The sequence below is a fragment of the Brachyhypopomus gauderio genome, unplaced genomic scaffold, assembly GCF_052324685.1.
Source record: "Brachyhypopomus gauderio isolate BG-103 unplaced genomic scaffold, BGAUD_0.2 sc638, whole genome shotgun sequence".
Taxonomy (NCBI): domain Eukaryota; kingdom Metazoa; phylum Chordata; class Actinopteri; order Gymnotiformes; family Hypopomidae; genus Brachyhypopomus; species Brachyhypopomus gauderio.
In genome coordinates, this window is record NW_027507458.1 from 24,569 (window position 1) to 38,424 (window position 13,856).

At 40.7% G+C, this 13,856-nt stretch overlaps 12 non-coding genes across 12 annotated transcripts; all 12 read right to left on the reverse strand.

The window, feature by feature from the left end:
- Positions 1-293: 293 nt before the first annotated feature.
- trnat-ugu (transfer RNA threonine (anticodon UGU)) lies at positions 294-366 on the reverse strand. The gene has a single exon. It is a non-coding gene; the product is annotated as a tRNA-Thr (tRNA).
- A 1,146-nt stretch (positions 367-1,512) lies between these two features.
- Positions 1,513-1,585, reverse strand: trnat-ugu (transfer RNA threonine (anticodon UGU)). Its single transcript has one exon. It is a non-coding gene; the product is annotated as a tRNA-Thr (tRNA).
- A 1,146-nt stretch (positions 1,586-2,731) lies between these two features.
- trnat-ugu (transfer RNA threonine (anticodon UGU)) lies at positions 2,732-2,804 on the reverse strand. Its single transcript has one exon. It is a non-coding gene; the product is annotated as a tRNA-Thr (tRNA).
- Positions 2,805-3,950: 1,146 nt separating this feature from the next.
- On the reverse strand, positions 3,951-4,023 carry trnat-ugu (transfer RNA threonine (anticodon UGU)). The gene has a single exon. It is a non-coding gene; the product is annotated as a tRNA-Thr (tRNA).
- Positions 4,024-5,168: 1,145 nt separating this feature from the next.
- Positions 5,169-5,241, reverse strand: trnat-ugu (transfer RNA threonine (anticodon UGU)). Its single transcript has one exon. It is a non-coding gene; the product is annotated as a tRNA-Thr (tRNA).
- Positions 5,242-6,387: 1,146 nt separating this feature from the next.
- On the reverse strand, positions 6,388-6,460 carry trnat-ugu (transfer RNA threonine (anticodon UGU)). Its single transcript has one exon. It is a non-coding gene; the product is annotated as a tRNA-Thr (tRNA).
- Positions 6,461-7,606: 1,146 nt separating this feature from the next.
- trnat-ugu (transfer RNA threonine (anticodon UGU)) lies at positions 7,607-7,679 on the reverse strand. The gene has a single exon. It is a non-coding gene; the product is annotated as a tRNA-Thr (tRNA).
- Positions 7,680-8,825: 1,146 nt separating this feature from the next.
- trnat-ugu (transfer RNA threonine (anticodon UGU)) lies at positions 8,826-8,898 on the reverse strand. Its single transcript has one exon. It is a non-coding gene; the product is annotated as a tRNA-Thr (tRNA).
- Positions 8,899-10,044: 1,146 nt separating this feature from the next.
- Positions 10,045-10,117, reverse strand: trnat-ugu (transfer RNA threonine (anticodon UGU)). The gene has a single exon. It is a non-coding gene; the product is annotated as a tRNA-Thr (tRNA).
- Positions 10,118-11,262: 1,145 nt separating this feature from the next.
- Positions 11,263-11,335, reverse strand: trnat-ugu (transfer RNA threonine (anticodon UGU)). The gene has a single exon. It is a non-coding gene; the product is annotated as a tRNA-Thr (tRNA).
- A 1,146-nt stretch (positions 11,336-12,481) lies between these two features.
- trnat-ugu (transfer RNA threonine (anticodon UGU)) lies at positions 12,482-12,554 on the reverse strand. Its single transcript has one exon. It is a non-coding gene; the product is annotated as a tRNA-Thr (tRNA).
- A 1,147-nt stretch (positions 12,555-13,701) lies between these two features.
- trnat-ugu (transfer RNA threonine (anticodon UGU)) lies at positions 13,702-13,774 on the reverse strand. Its single transcript has one exon. It is a non-coding gene; the product is annotated as a tRNA-Thr (tRNA).
- Positions 13,775-13,856: the final 82 nt, after the last annotated feature.

A 13,856-nucleotide genomic window follows, 5' to 3' on the forward strand; every position in this document is an offset into this window, starting at 1 on the left:
CAGGGTATTGGCTAAGAGTAGCAAAACGAGAGTTATCAGAAGAAGGTGAAAGAGATAATCTGTGGTTGAAGTCAAGAAGAAGACAGATTATTTGGGCAGATGCATCATGATATTGTTGAACCGGTGACACCGATCATGCATTGAGAGCGCGGACAACTGCGCCCAATGAACGGCATTTTGCTTATAATTCACTTACTATTGTAAGCAAGCTTTTCATACTTTATACTATGCCGGTTTGTTTGTAGCCTGACCTTTCTTTGGATGTCCTCTTTTCTGACCTCAAAAGTTCCTAAAGGCCCCAGCGAGAATTGAACTCGCGACCCCTGGTTTACAAGACCAGTGCTCTAACCACTGAGCTATGGAGCCTTACCTGTAAGCGTTATAGTTATGTGTCATCATGAAGGGCTCACCCATTCACATACACACAACCACATCTGCACCGTCTGGTAGGTATTTAACTATGCTAATGCAGCAGTGATATATTCTATCACCCAAAAGTCACACCATTTATAAAAACACTGAATAATTTACCTCTAAATGTATATATCCTCTGAAATTGTTACAGTGTCATTTTGTGTCACAGTATACTTGTATACAGCTAAAACGACTCGAAATTTGCTTGACTTTGGCACTGGAAGGTGGTAGAATAAGTAACACCGACTACTACACCTCAGAAGTGCTCTACATGGCATTGTGGACTGGTCTACTGTGCTAGCTTTTGGATCAACTTCAAGGTGAGCTTGAACAAGTAAAAAAATGTTCAGCTGTTTCAAACACACCTAGACAGTTTGAGAAATGGTGAGATGTCAACTAAAGACAGACAAGACTCATGGGTATTGGATCCAAATCACATCAAATTTGGGTCTACCGATGATGTTCTTCCAACTCCCCAAAACAAAGTCAGTGGTTATGTGGAGATATGGGCAGTAAAATCTGGTCGCTCTCACAAAAACCTTGTATGGTCAGTGGGAAAATGGAGTGAGTTGGTTCAGACATTTCAGTTTGTTCCAATACAACTTATAAATGACCAAAATAGTGGGTGTGAAAGTTGCGCTGGACGTTTTAGACCAAAGAACCAAAATTTGGTCCTACCAAAACAGGAGGTCTAAGTCTCTGGTTGAATTTCTTTGCTGTGTGAAAACACGTGTTTGGAGAGGTCAAACCTTTGGACCAATTACAGGCAGTTGTGGGAAGGCTATTACTATGATATTGTATTATGCAGGGTATTGGCTAAGAGTAGCAAAACGAGAGTTATCAGAAGAAGGTGAAAGAGATAATCTGTGGTTGAAGTCAAGAAGAAGACAGATTATTTGGGCAGATGCATCATGATATTGTTGAACCGGTGACACCGATCATGCATTGAGAGCGCGGACAACTGCGCCCAATGAACGGCATTTTGCTTATAATTCACTTACTATTGTAAGCAAGCTTTTCATACTTTATACTATGCCGGTTTGTTTGTAGCCTGACCTTTCTTTGGATGTCCTCTTTTCTGACCTCAAAAGTTCCTAAAGGCCCCAGCGAGAATTGAACTCGCGACCCCTGGTTTACAAGACCAGTGCTCTAACCACTGAGCTATGGAGCCTTACCTGTAAGCGTTATAGTTATGTGTCATCATGAAGGGCTCACCCATTCACATACACACAACCACATCTGCACCGTCTGGTAGGTATTTAACTATGCTAATGCAGCAGTGATATATTCTATCACCCAAAAGTCACACCATTTATAAAAACACTGAATAATTTACCTCTAAATGTATATATCCTCTGAAATTGTTACAGTGTCATTTTGTGTCACAGTATACTTGTATACAGCTAAAACGACTCGAAATTTGCTTGACTTTGGCACTGGAAGGTGGTACAATAAGTAACACCGACTACTACACCTCACAAGTGCTCTACATGGCATTGTGGACTGGTCTACTGTGCTAGCTTTTGGATCAACTTCAAGGTGAGCTTGAACAAGTCAAAAAATGTTCAGCTGTTTCAAACACACCTAGACAGTTTGAGAAATGGTGAGATGTCAACTAAAGACAGACAAGACTCATGGGTATTGGATCCAAATCACATCAAATTTGGGTCTACCGATGATGTTCTTCCAACTCCCCAAAACAAAGTCAGTGGTTATGTGGAGATATGGGCAGTAAAATCTGGTCGCTCTCACAAAAACCTTGTATGGTCAGTGGGAAGGTGGAGTGAGTTGGTTCAGACATTTCAGTTTGTTCCAATACAACTTATAAATGACCAAAATAGTGGGTGTGAAAGTTGCGCTGGACGTTTTAGACCAAAGAACCAAAATTTGGTCCTACCAAAACAGGAGGTCTAAGTCTATGGTTGAATTTCTTTGCTGTGTGAAAACACGTGTTTGGATAGGTCAAACCTTTGGACCAATTACAGGCAGTTGTGGGAAGGCTATAACTATGATATTGTATTATGCAGGGTATTGGCTAAGAGTAGCAAAACGAGAGTTATCAGAAGAAGGTGAAAGAGATAATCTTTGGTTGAAGTCAAGAAGAAGACAGATTATTTGGGCAGATGCATCATGATATTGTTGAACAGGTGACACCGATCATGCATGGAGAGTGCGGACAACTGCGCCCAATGAACGGCATTTTGCTTATAATTCACTTACTATTGTAAGCAAGCTTTTCATACTTTATACTATGCCGGTTTGTTTGTAGACTGACCTTTCTTTGGATGTCCTCTTTTCTGACCTCAAAAGTTCCTAAAGGCCCCAGCGAGAATTGAACTCGCAACCCCTGGTTTACAAGACCAGTGCTCTAACCACTGAGCTATGGAGCCTTACCTGTAAGCATTATAGTTATGTGTCATCATGAAGGGCTCACCCATTCACATACACACAACCACATCTGCACCGTCTGGTAGGTATTTAACTATGCTAATGCAGCAGTGATATATTATATCACCCAAAAGTCACACCATTTATAAAAACACTGAATAATTTACCTCTAAATGTATATATCCTCTGAAATTGTTACAGTGTCATTTTGTGTCACAGTATACTTGTATACAGCTAAAACGACTCGAAATTTGCTTGACTTTGGCACTGGAAGGTGGTAGAATAAGTAACACCGACTACTACACCTCACAAGTGCTCTACATGGCATTGTGGACTGGTCTACTGTGCTAGCTTTTGGATCAACTTCAAGGTGAGCTTGAACAAGTCAAAAAATGTTCAGCTGTTTCAAACACACCTAGACAGTTTGAGAAATGGTGAGATGTCAACTAAAGACAGACAAGACTCATGGGTATTGGATCCAAATCACATCAAATTTGGGTCTACCGATGATGTTCTTCCAACTCCCCAAAACAAAGTCAGTGGTTATGTGGAGATATGGACAGTAAAATCTGGTCGCTCTCACAAAAACCTTGTATGGTCAGTGGGAAGGTGGAGTGAGTTGGTTCAGACATTTCAGTTTGTTCCAATACAACTTATAAATGACCAAAATAGTGGGTGTGAAAGTTGCGCTGGACGTTTTAGACCAAAGAACCAAAATTTGGTCCTACCAAAACAGGAGGTCTAAGTCTCTGGTTGAATTTCTTTGCTGTGTGAAAACACGTGTTTGGAGAGGTCAAACCTTTGGACCAATTACAGGCAGTTGTGGGAAGGCAATTACTATGATATTGTATTATGCAGGGTATTGGCTAAGAGTAGCAAAACGAGAGTTATCAGAAGAAGGTGAAAGAGATAATCTGTGGTTGAAGTCAAGAAGAAGACAGATTATTTGGGCAGATGCATCATGATATTGTTGAACCGGTGACACCGATCATGCATTGAGAGTGCGGACAACTGCGCCCAATGAACGGCATTTTGCTTATAATTCACTTACTATTGTAAGCAAGCTTTTCATACTTTATACTATGACGGTTTGTTTGTAGACTGACCTTTCTTTGGATGTCCTCTTTTCTGACCTCAAAAGTTCCTAAAGGCCCCAGCGAGAATTGAACTCGCAACCCCTGGTTTACAAGACCAGTGCTCTAACCACTGAGCTATGGAGCCTTACCTGTAAGCATTATAGTTATGTGTCATCATGAAGGGCTCACCCATTCACATACACACAACCACATCGCACCGTCTGGTAGGTATTTAACTATGCTAATGCAGCAGTGATATATTCTATCACCCAAAAGTCACACCATTTATAAAAACACTGAATAATTTACCTCTAAATGTATATATCCTCTGAAATTGTTACAGTGTCATTCTGTGTCACAGTATACTTGTATACAGCTAAAACGACTCGAAATTTGCTTGACTTTGGCACTGGAAGGTGGTAGAATAAGTAACACCGACTACTACACCTCACAAGTGCTCTACATGGCATTGTGGACTGGTCTACTGTGCTAGCTTTTGGATCAACTTCAAGGTGAGCTTGAACAAGTCAAAAAATGTTCAGCTGTTTCAAACACACCTAGACAGTTTGAGAAATGGTGAGATGTCAACTAAAGACAGACAAGACTCATGGGTATTGGATCCAAATCACATCAAATTTGGGTCTACCGATGATGTTCTTCCAACTCCCCAAAACAAAGTCAGTGGTTATGTGGAGATATGGGCAGTAAAATCTGGTCGCTCTCACAAAAACCTTGTATGGTCAGTGGGAAGGTGGAGTGAGTTGGTTCAGACATTTCAGTTTGTTCCAATACAACTTATAAATGACCAAAATAGTGGGTGTGAAAGTTGCGCTGGACGTTTTAGACCAAAGAACCAAAATTTGGTCCTACCAAAACAGGAGGTCTAAGTCTCTGGTTGACTTTCTTTGCTGTGTGAAAACACGTGTTTGGAGAGGTCAAACCTTTGGACCAATTACAGGCAGTTGTGGGAAGGCTATTACTATGATATTGTATTATGCAGGGTATTGGCTAAGAGTAGCAAAACGAGAGTTATCAGAAGAAGGTGAAAGAGATAATCTGTGGTTGAAGTCAAGAAGAAGACAGATTATTTGGGCAGATGCATCATGATATTGTTGAACCGGTGACACCGATCATGCATTGAGAGCGCGGACAACTGCGCCCAATGAACGGCATTTTGCTTATAATTCACTTACTATTGTAAGCAAGCTTTTCATACTTTATACTATGCCGGTTTGTTTGTAGCCTGACCTTTCTTTGGATGTCCTCTTTTCTGACCTCAAAAGTTCCTAAAGGCCCCAGCGAGAATTGAACTCGCGACCCCTGGTTTACAAGACCAGTGCTCTAACCACTGAGCTATGGAGCCTTACCTGTAAGTGTTATAGTTATGTGTCATCATGAAGGGCTCACCCATTCACATACACACAACCACATCTGCACCGTCTGGTAGGTATTTAACTATGCTAATGCAGCAGTGATATATTCTATCACCCAAAAGTCACACCATTTATAAAAACACTGAATAATTTACCTCTAAATGTATATATCCTCTGAAATTGTTACAGTGTCATTTTGTGTCACAGTATACTTGTATACAGCTAAAACGACTCGAAATTTGCTTGACTTTGGCACTGGAAGGTGGTAGAATAAGTAACACCGACTACTACACCTCACAAGTGCTCTACATGGCATTGTGGACTGGTCTACTGTGCTAGCTTTTGGATCAACTTCAAGGTGAGCTTGAACAAGTAAAAAAATGTTCAGCTGTTTCAAACACACCTAGACAGTTTGAGAAATGGTGAGATGTCAACTAAAGACAGACAAGACTCATGGGTATTGGATCCAAATCACATCAAATTTGGGTCTACCGATGATGTTCTTCCAACTCACCAAAACAAAGTCAGTGGTTATGTGGAGATATGGGCAGTAAAATCTGGTCGCTCTCACAAAAACCTTGTATGGTCAGTGGGAAGGTGGAGTGAGTTGGTTCAGACATTTCAGTTTGTTCCAATACAACTTATAAATGACCAAATTAGTGGGTGTGAAAGTTGCGCTGGACGTTTTAGACCAAAGAACCAAAATTTGGTCCTACCAAAACAGGAGGTCTAAGTCTATGGTTGAATTTCTTTGCTGTGTGAAAACACGTGTTTGGATAGGTCAAACCTTTGGACCAATTACAGGCAGTTGTGGGAAGGCTATGACTATGATATTGTATTATGCAGGGTATTGGCTAAGAGTAGCAAAACGAGAGTTATCAGAAGAAGGTGAAAGAGATAATCTTTGGTTGAAGTCAAGAAGAAGACAGATTATTTGGGCAGATGCATCATGATATTGTTGAACAGGTGACACCGATCATGCATGGAGAGTGCGGACAACTGCGCCCAATGAACGGCATTTTGCTTATAATTCACTTACTATTGTAAGCAAGCTTTTCATACTTTATACTATGCCGGTTTGTTTGTAGACTGACCTTTCTTTGGATGTCCTCTTTTCTGACCTCAAAAGTTCCTAAAGGCCCCAGCGAGAATTGAACTCGCGACCCCTGGTTTACAAGACCAGTGCTCTAACCACTGAGCTATGGAGCCTTACCTATAAGCATTATAGTTATGTGTCATCATGAAGGGCTCACCCATTCACATACACACAACCACATCTGCACCGTCTGGTAGGTATTTAACTATGCTAATGCAGCAGTGATATATTATATCACCCAAAAGTCACACCATTTATAAAAACACTGAATAATTTACCTCTAAATGTATATATCCTCTGAAATTGTTACAGTGTCATTTTGTGTCACAGTATACTTGTATACAGCTAAAACGACTCGAAATTTGCTTGACTTTGGCACTGGAAGGTGGTAGAATAAGTAACACCGACTACTACACCTCACAAGTGCTCTACATGGCATTGTGGACTGGTCTACTGTGCTAGCTTTTGGATCAACTTCAAGGTGAGCTTGAACAAGTCAAAAAATGTTCAGCTGTTTCAAACACACCTAGACAGTTTGAGAAATGGTGAGATGTCAACTAAAGACAGACAAGACTCATGGGTATTGGATCCAAATCACATCAAATTTGGATCTACCGATGATGTTCTTCCAACTCCCCAAAACAAAGTCAGTGGTTATGTGGAGATATGGGCAGTAAAATCTGGTCGCTCTCACAAAAACCTTGTATGGTCAGTGGGAAGGTGGAGTGAGTTGGTTCAGACATTTCAGTTTGTTCCAATACAACTTATAAATGACCAAAATAGTGGGTGTGAAAGTTGCGCTGGACGTTTTAGACCAAAGAACCAAAATTTGGTCCTACCAAAACAGGAGGTCTAAGTCTATGGTTGAATTTCTTTGCTGTGTGAAAACACGTGTTTGGATAGGTCAAACCTTTGGACCAATTACAGGCAGTTGTGGGAAGGCTATGACTATGATATTGTATTATGCAGGGTATTGGCTAAGAGTAGCAAAACGAGAGTTATCAGAAGAAGGTGAAAGAGATAATCTTTGGTTGAAGTCAAGAAGAAGACAGATTATTTGGGCAGATGCATCATGATATTGTTGAACAGGTGACACCGATCATGCATGGAGAGTGCGGACAACTGCACCCAATGAACAGCATTCTGCTTATAATTCACTTACTATTGTAAGCAAGCTTTTCATACTTTATACTATGCCGGTTTGTTTGTAGACTGACCTTTCTTTGGATGTCCTCTTTTCTGACCTCAAAAGTTCCTAAAGGCCCCAGCGAGAATTGAACTCGCAACCCCTGGTTTACAAGACCAGTGCTCTAACCACTGAGCTATGGAGCCTTACCTGTAAGCATTATAGTTATGTGTCATCATGAAGGGCTCACCCATTCACATACACACAACCACATCTGCACCGTCTGGTAGGTATTTAACTATGCTAATGCAGCACTGATATATTATATCACCCAAAAGTCACACCATTTATAAAAACACTGAATAATTTACCTCTAAATGTATATATCCTCTGAAATTGTTACAGTGTCATTTTGTGTCACAGTATACTTGTATACAGCTAAAACGACTCGAAATTTGCTTGACTTTGGCACTGGAAGGTGGTAGAATAAGTAACACCGACTACTACACCTCACAAGTGCTCTACATGGCATTGTGGACTGGTCTACTGTGCTAGCTTTTGGATCAACTTCAAGGTGAGCTTGAACAAGTAAAAAAATGTTCAGCTGTTTCAAACACACCTAGACAGTTTGAGAAATGGTGAGATGTCAACTAAAGACAGACAAGACTCATGGGTATTGGATCCAAATCACATCAAATTTGGGTCTACCGATGATGTTCTTCCAACTCCCCAAAACAAAGTCAGTGGTTATGTGGAGATATGGACAGTAAAATCTGGTCGCTCTCACAAAAACCTTGTATGGTCAGTGGGAAGGTGGAGTGAGTTGGTTCAGACATTTCAGTTTGTTCCAATACAACTTATAAATGACCAAAATAGTGGGTGTGAAAGTTGCGCTGGACGTTTTAGACCAAAGAACCAAAATTTGGTCCTACCAAAACAGGAGGTCTAAGTCTCTGGTTGAATTTCTTTGCTGTGTGAAAACACGTGTTTGGAGAGGTCACACCTTTGTACCAATTACAGGCAGTTGTGGGAAGGCTATTACTATGATATTGTATTATGCAGGGTATTGGCTAAGAGTAGCAAAACGAGAGTTATCAGAAGAAGGTGAAAGAGATAATCTTTGGTTGAAGTCAAGAAGAAGACAGATTATTTGGGCAGATGCATCATGATATTGTTGAACAGGTGACACCGATCATGCATGGAGAGTGCGGACAACTGCGCCCAATGAACGGCATTTTGCTTATAATTCACTTACTATTGTAAGCAAGCTTTTCATACTTTATACTATGCCGGTTTGTTTGTAGACTGACCTTTCTTTGGATGTCCTCTTTTCTGACCTCAAAAGTTCCTAAAGGCCCCAGCGAGAATTGAACTCGCAACCCCTGGTTTACAAGACCAGTGCTCTAACCACTGAGCTATGGAGCCTTACCTGTAAGCATTATAGTTATGTGTCATCATGAAGGGCTCACCCATTCACATACACACAACCACATCTGCACCGTCTGGTAGGTATTTAACTATGCTAATGCAGCAGTGATATATTATATCACCCAAAAGTCACACCATTTATAAAAACACTGAATAATTTACCTCTAAATGTATATATCCTCTGAAATTGTTACAGTGTCATTTTGTGTCACAGTATACTTGTATACAGCTAAAACGACTCGAAATTTGCTTGACTTTGGCACTGGAAGGTGGTAGAATAAGTAACACCGACTACTACACCTCACAAGTGCTCTACATGGCATTGTGGACTGGTCTACTGTGCTAGCTTTTGGATCAACTTCAAGGTGAGCTTGAACAAGTCAAAAAATGTTCAGCTGTTTCAAACACACCTAGACAGTTTGAGAAATGGTGAGATGTCAACTAAAGACAGACAAGACTCATGGGTATTGGATCCAAATCACATCAAATTTGGGTCTACCGATGATGTTCTTCCAACTCCCCAAAACAAAGTCAGTGGTTATGTGGAGATATGGACAGTAAAATCTGGTCGCTCTCACAAAAACCTTGTATGGTCAGTGGGAAGGTGGAGTGAGTTGGTTCAGACATTTCAGTTTGTTCCAATACAACTTATAAATGACCAAAATAGTGGGTGTGAAAGTTGCGCTGGACGTTTTAGACCAAAGAACCAAAATTTGGTCCTACCAAAACAGGAGGTCTAAGTCTCTGGTTGAATTTCTTTGCTGTGTGAAAACACGTGTTTGGAGAGGTCAAACCTTTGGACCAATTACAGGCAGTTGTGGGAAGGCAATTACTATGATATTGTATTATGCAGGGTATTGGCTAAGAGTAGCAAAACGAGAGTTATCAGAAGAAGGTGAAAGAGATAATCTGTGGTTGAAGTCAAGAAGAAGACAGATTATTTGGGCAGATGCATCATGATATTGTTGAACCGGTGACACCGATCATGCATTGAGAGTGCGGACAACTGCGCCCAATGAACGGCATTTTGCTTATAATTCACTTACTATTGTAAGCAAGCTTTTCATACTTTATACTATGACGGTTTGTTTGTAGACTGACCTTTCTTTGGATGTCCTCTTTTCTGACCTCAAAAGTTCCTAAAGGCCCCAGCGAGAATTGAACTCGCAACCCCTGGTTTACAAGACCAGTGCTCTAACCACTGAGCTATGGAGCCTTACCTGTAAGCATTATAGTTATGTGTCATCATGAAGGGCTCACCCATTCACATACACACAACCACATCGCACCGTCTGGTAGGTATTTAACTATGCTAATGCAGCAGTGATATATTCTATCACCCAAAAGTCACACCATTTATAAAAACACTGAATAATTTACCTCTAAATGTATATATCCTCTGAAATTGTTACAGTGTCATTCTGTGTCACAGTATACTTGTATACAGCTAAAACGACTCGAAATTTGCTTGACTTTGGCACTGGAAGGTGGTAGAATAAGTAACACCGACTACTACACCTCACAAGTGCTCTACATGGCATTGTGGACTGGTCTACTGTGCTAGCTTTTGGATCAACTTCAAGGTGAGCTTGAACAAGTCAAAAAATGTTCAGCTGTTTCAAACACACCTAGACAGTTTGAGAAATGGTGAGATGTCAACTAAAGACAGACAAGACTCATGGGTATTGGATCCAAATCACATCAAATTTGGGTCTACCGATGATGTTCTTCCAACTCCCCAAAACAAAGTCAGTGGTTATGTGGAGATATGGGCAGTAAAATCTGGTCGCTCTCACAAAAACCTTGTATGGTCAGTGGGAAGGTGGAGTGAGTTGGTTCAGACATTTCAGTTTGTTCCAATACAACTTATAAATGACCAAAATAGTGGGTGTGAAAGTTGCGCTGGACGTTTTAGACCAAAGAACCAAAATTTGGTCCTACCAAAACAGGAGGTCTAAGTCTCTGGTTGACTTTCTTTGCTGTGTGAAAACACGTGTTTGGAGAGGTCAAACCTTTGGACCAATTACAGGCAGTTGTGGGAAGGCTATTACTATGATATTGTATTATGCAGGGTATTGGCTAAGAGTAGCAAAACGAGAGTTATCAGAAGAAGGTGAAAGAGATAATCTGTGGTTGAAGTCAAGAAGAAGACAGATTATTTGGGCAGATGCATCATGATATTGTTGAACCGGTGACACCGATCATGCATTGAGAGCGCGGACAACTGCGCCCAATGAACGGCATTTTGCTTATAATTCACTTACTATTGTAAGCAAGCTTTTCATACTTTATACTATGCCGGTTTGTTTGTAGCCTGACCTTTCTTTGGATGTCCTCTTTTCTGACCTCAAAAGTTCCTAAAGGCCCCAGCGAGAATTGAACTCGCGACCCCTGGTTTACAAGACCAGTGCTCTAACCACTGAGCTATGGAGCCTTACCTGTAAGTGTTATAGTTATGTGTCATCATGAAGGGCTCACCCATTCACATACACACAACCACATCTGCACCGTCTGGTAGGTATTTAACTATGCTAATGCAGCAGTGATATATTCTATCACCCAAAAGTCACACCATTTATAAAAACACTGAATAATTTACCTCTAAATGTATATATCCTCTGAAATTGTTACAGTGTCATTTTGTGTCACAGTATACTTGTATACAGCTAAAACGACTCGAAATTTGCTTGACTTTGGCACTGGAAGGTGGTAGAATAAGTAACACCGACTACTACACCTCACAAGTGCTCTACATGGCATTGTGGACTGGTCTACTGTGCTAGCTTTTGGATCAACTTCAAGGTGAGCTTGAACAAGTAAAAAAATGTTCAGCTGTTTCAAACACACCTAGACAGTTTGAGAAATGGTGAGATGTCAACTAAAGACAGACAAGACTCATGGGTATTGGATCCAAATCACATCAAATTTGGGTCTACCGATGATGTTCTTCCAACTCACCAAAACAAAGTCAGTGGTTATGTGGAGATATGGGCAGTAAAATCTGGTCGCTCTCACAAAAACCTTGTATGGTCAGTGGGAAGGTGGAGTGAGTTGGTTCAGACATTTCAGTTTGTTCCAATACAACTTATAAATGACCAAATTAGTGGGTGTGAAAGTTGCGCTGGACGTTTTAGACCAAAGAACCAAAATTTGGTCCTACCAAAACAGGAGGTCTAAGTCTATGGTTGAATTTCTTTGCTGTGTGAAAACACGTGTTTGGATAGGTCAAACCTTTGGACCAATTACAGGCAGTTGTGGGAAGGCTATGACTATGATATTGTATTATGCAGGGTATTGGCTAAGAGTAGCAAAACGAGAGTTATCAGAAGAAGGTGAAAGAGATAATCTTTGGTTGAAGTCAAGAAGAAGACAGATTATTTGGGCAGATGCATCATGATATTGTTGAACAGGTGACACCGATCATGCATGGAGAGTGCGGACAACTGCGCCCAATGAACGGCATTTTGCTTATAATTCACTTACTATTGTAAGCAAGCTTTTCATACTTTATACTATGCCGGTTTGTTTGTAGACTGACCTTTCTTTGGATGTCCTCTTTTCTGACCTCAAAAGTTCCTAAAGGCCCCAGCGAGAATTGAACTCGCGACCCCTGGTTTACAAGACCAGTGCTCTAACCACTGAGCTATGGAGCCTTACCTATAAGCATTATAGTTATGTGTCATCATGAAGGGCTCACCCATTCACATACACACAACCACATCTGCACCGTCTGGTAGGTATTTAACTATGCTAATGCAGCAGTGATATATTATATCACCCAAAAGTCACACCATTTATAAAAACACTGAATAATTTACCTCTAAATGTATATATCCTCTGAAATTGTTACAGTGTCATTTTGTGTCACAGTATACTTGTATACAGCTAAAACGACTCGAAATTTGCTTGACTTTGGCACTGGAAGGTGGTAGAATAAGTAACACCGACTACTACACCTCACAAGTGCTCTACATGGCATTGTGGACTGGTCTACTGTGCTAGCTTTTGGATCAACTTCAAGGTGAGCTTGAACAAGTCAAAAAATGTTCAGCTGTTTCAAACACACCTAGACAGTTTGAGAAATGGTGAGATGTCAACTAAAGACAGACAAGACTCATGGGTATTGGATCCAAATCACATCAAATTTGGATCTACCGATGATGTTCTTCCAACTCCCCAAAACAAAGTCAGTGGTTATGTGGAGATATGGGCAGTAAAATCTGGTCGCCTCTCACAAAAACCTTGTATGGTCAGTGGGAAGGTGGAGTGAGTTGGTTCAGACATTTCAGTTTGTTCCAATACAACTTATAAATGACCAAAATAGTGGGTGTGAAAGTTGCGCTGGACGTTTTAGACCAAAGAACCAAAATTTGGTCCTACCAAAACAGGAGGTCTAAGTCTATGGTTGAATTTCTTTGCTGTGTGAAAACACGTGTTTGGATAGGTCAAACCTTTGGACCAATTACAGGCAGTTGTGGGAAGGCTATGACTATGATATTGTATTATGCAGGGTATTGGCTAAGAGTAGCAAAACGAGAGTTATCAGAAGAAGGTGAAAGAGATAATCTTTGGTTGAAGTCAAGAAGAAGACAGATTATTTGGGCAGATGCATCATGATATTGTTGAACAGGTGACACCGATCATGCATGGAGAGTGCGGACAACTGCACCCAATGAACAGCATTCTGCTTATAATTCACTTACTATTGTAAGCAAGCTTTTCATACTTTATACTATGCCGGTTTGTTTGTAGACTGACCTTTCTTTGGATGTCCTCTTTTCTGACCTCAAAAGTTCCTAAAGGCCCCAGCGAGAATTGAACTCGCAACCCCTGGTTTACAAGACCAGTGCTCTAACCACTGAGCTATGGAGCCTTACCTGTAAGCATTATAGTTATGTGTCATCATGAAGGGCTCACCCATTCACATACACACAACCACATCTGCACCGTCTGGT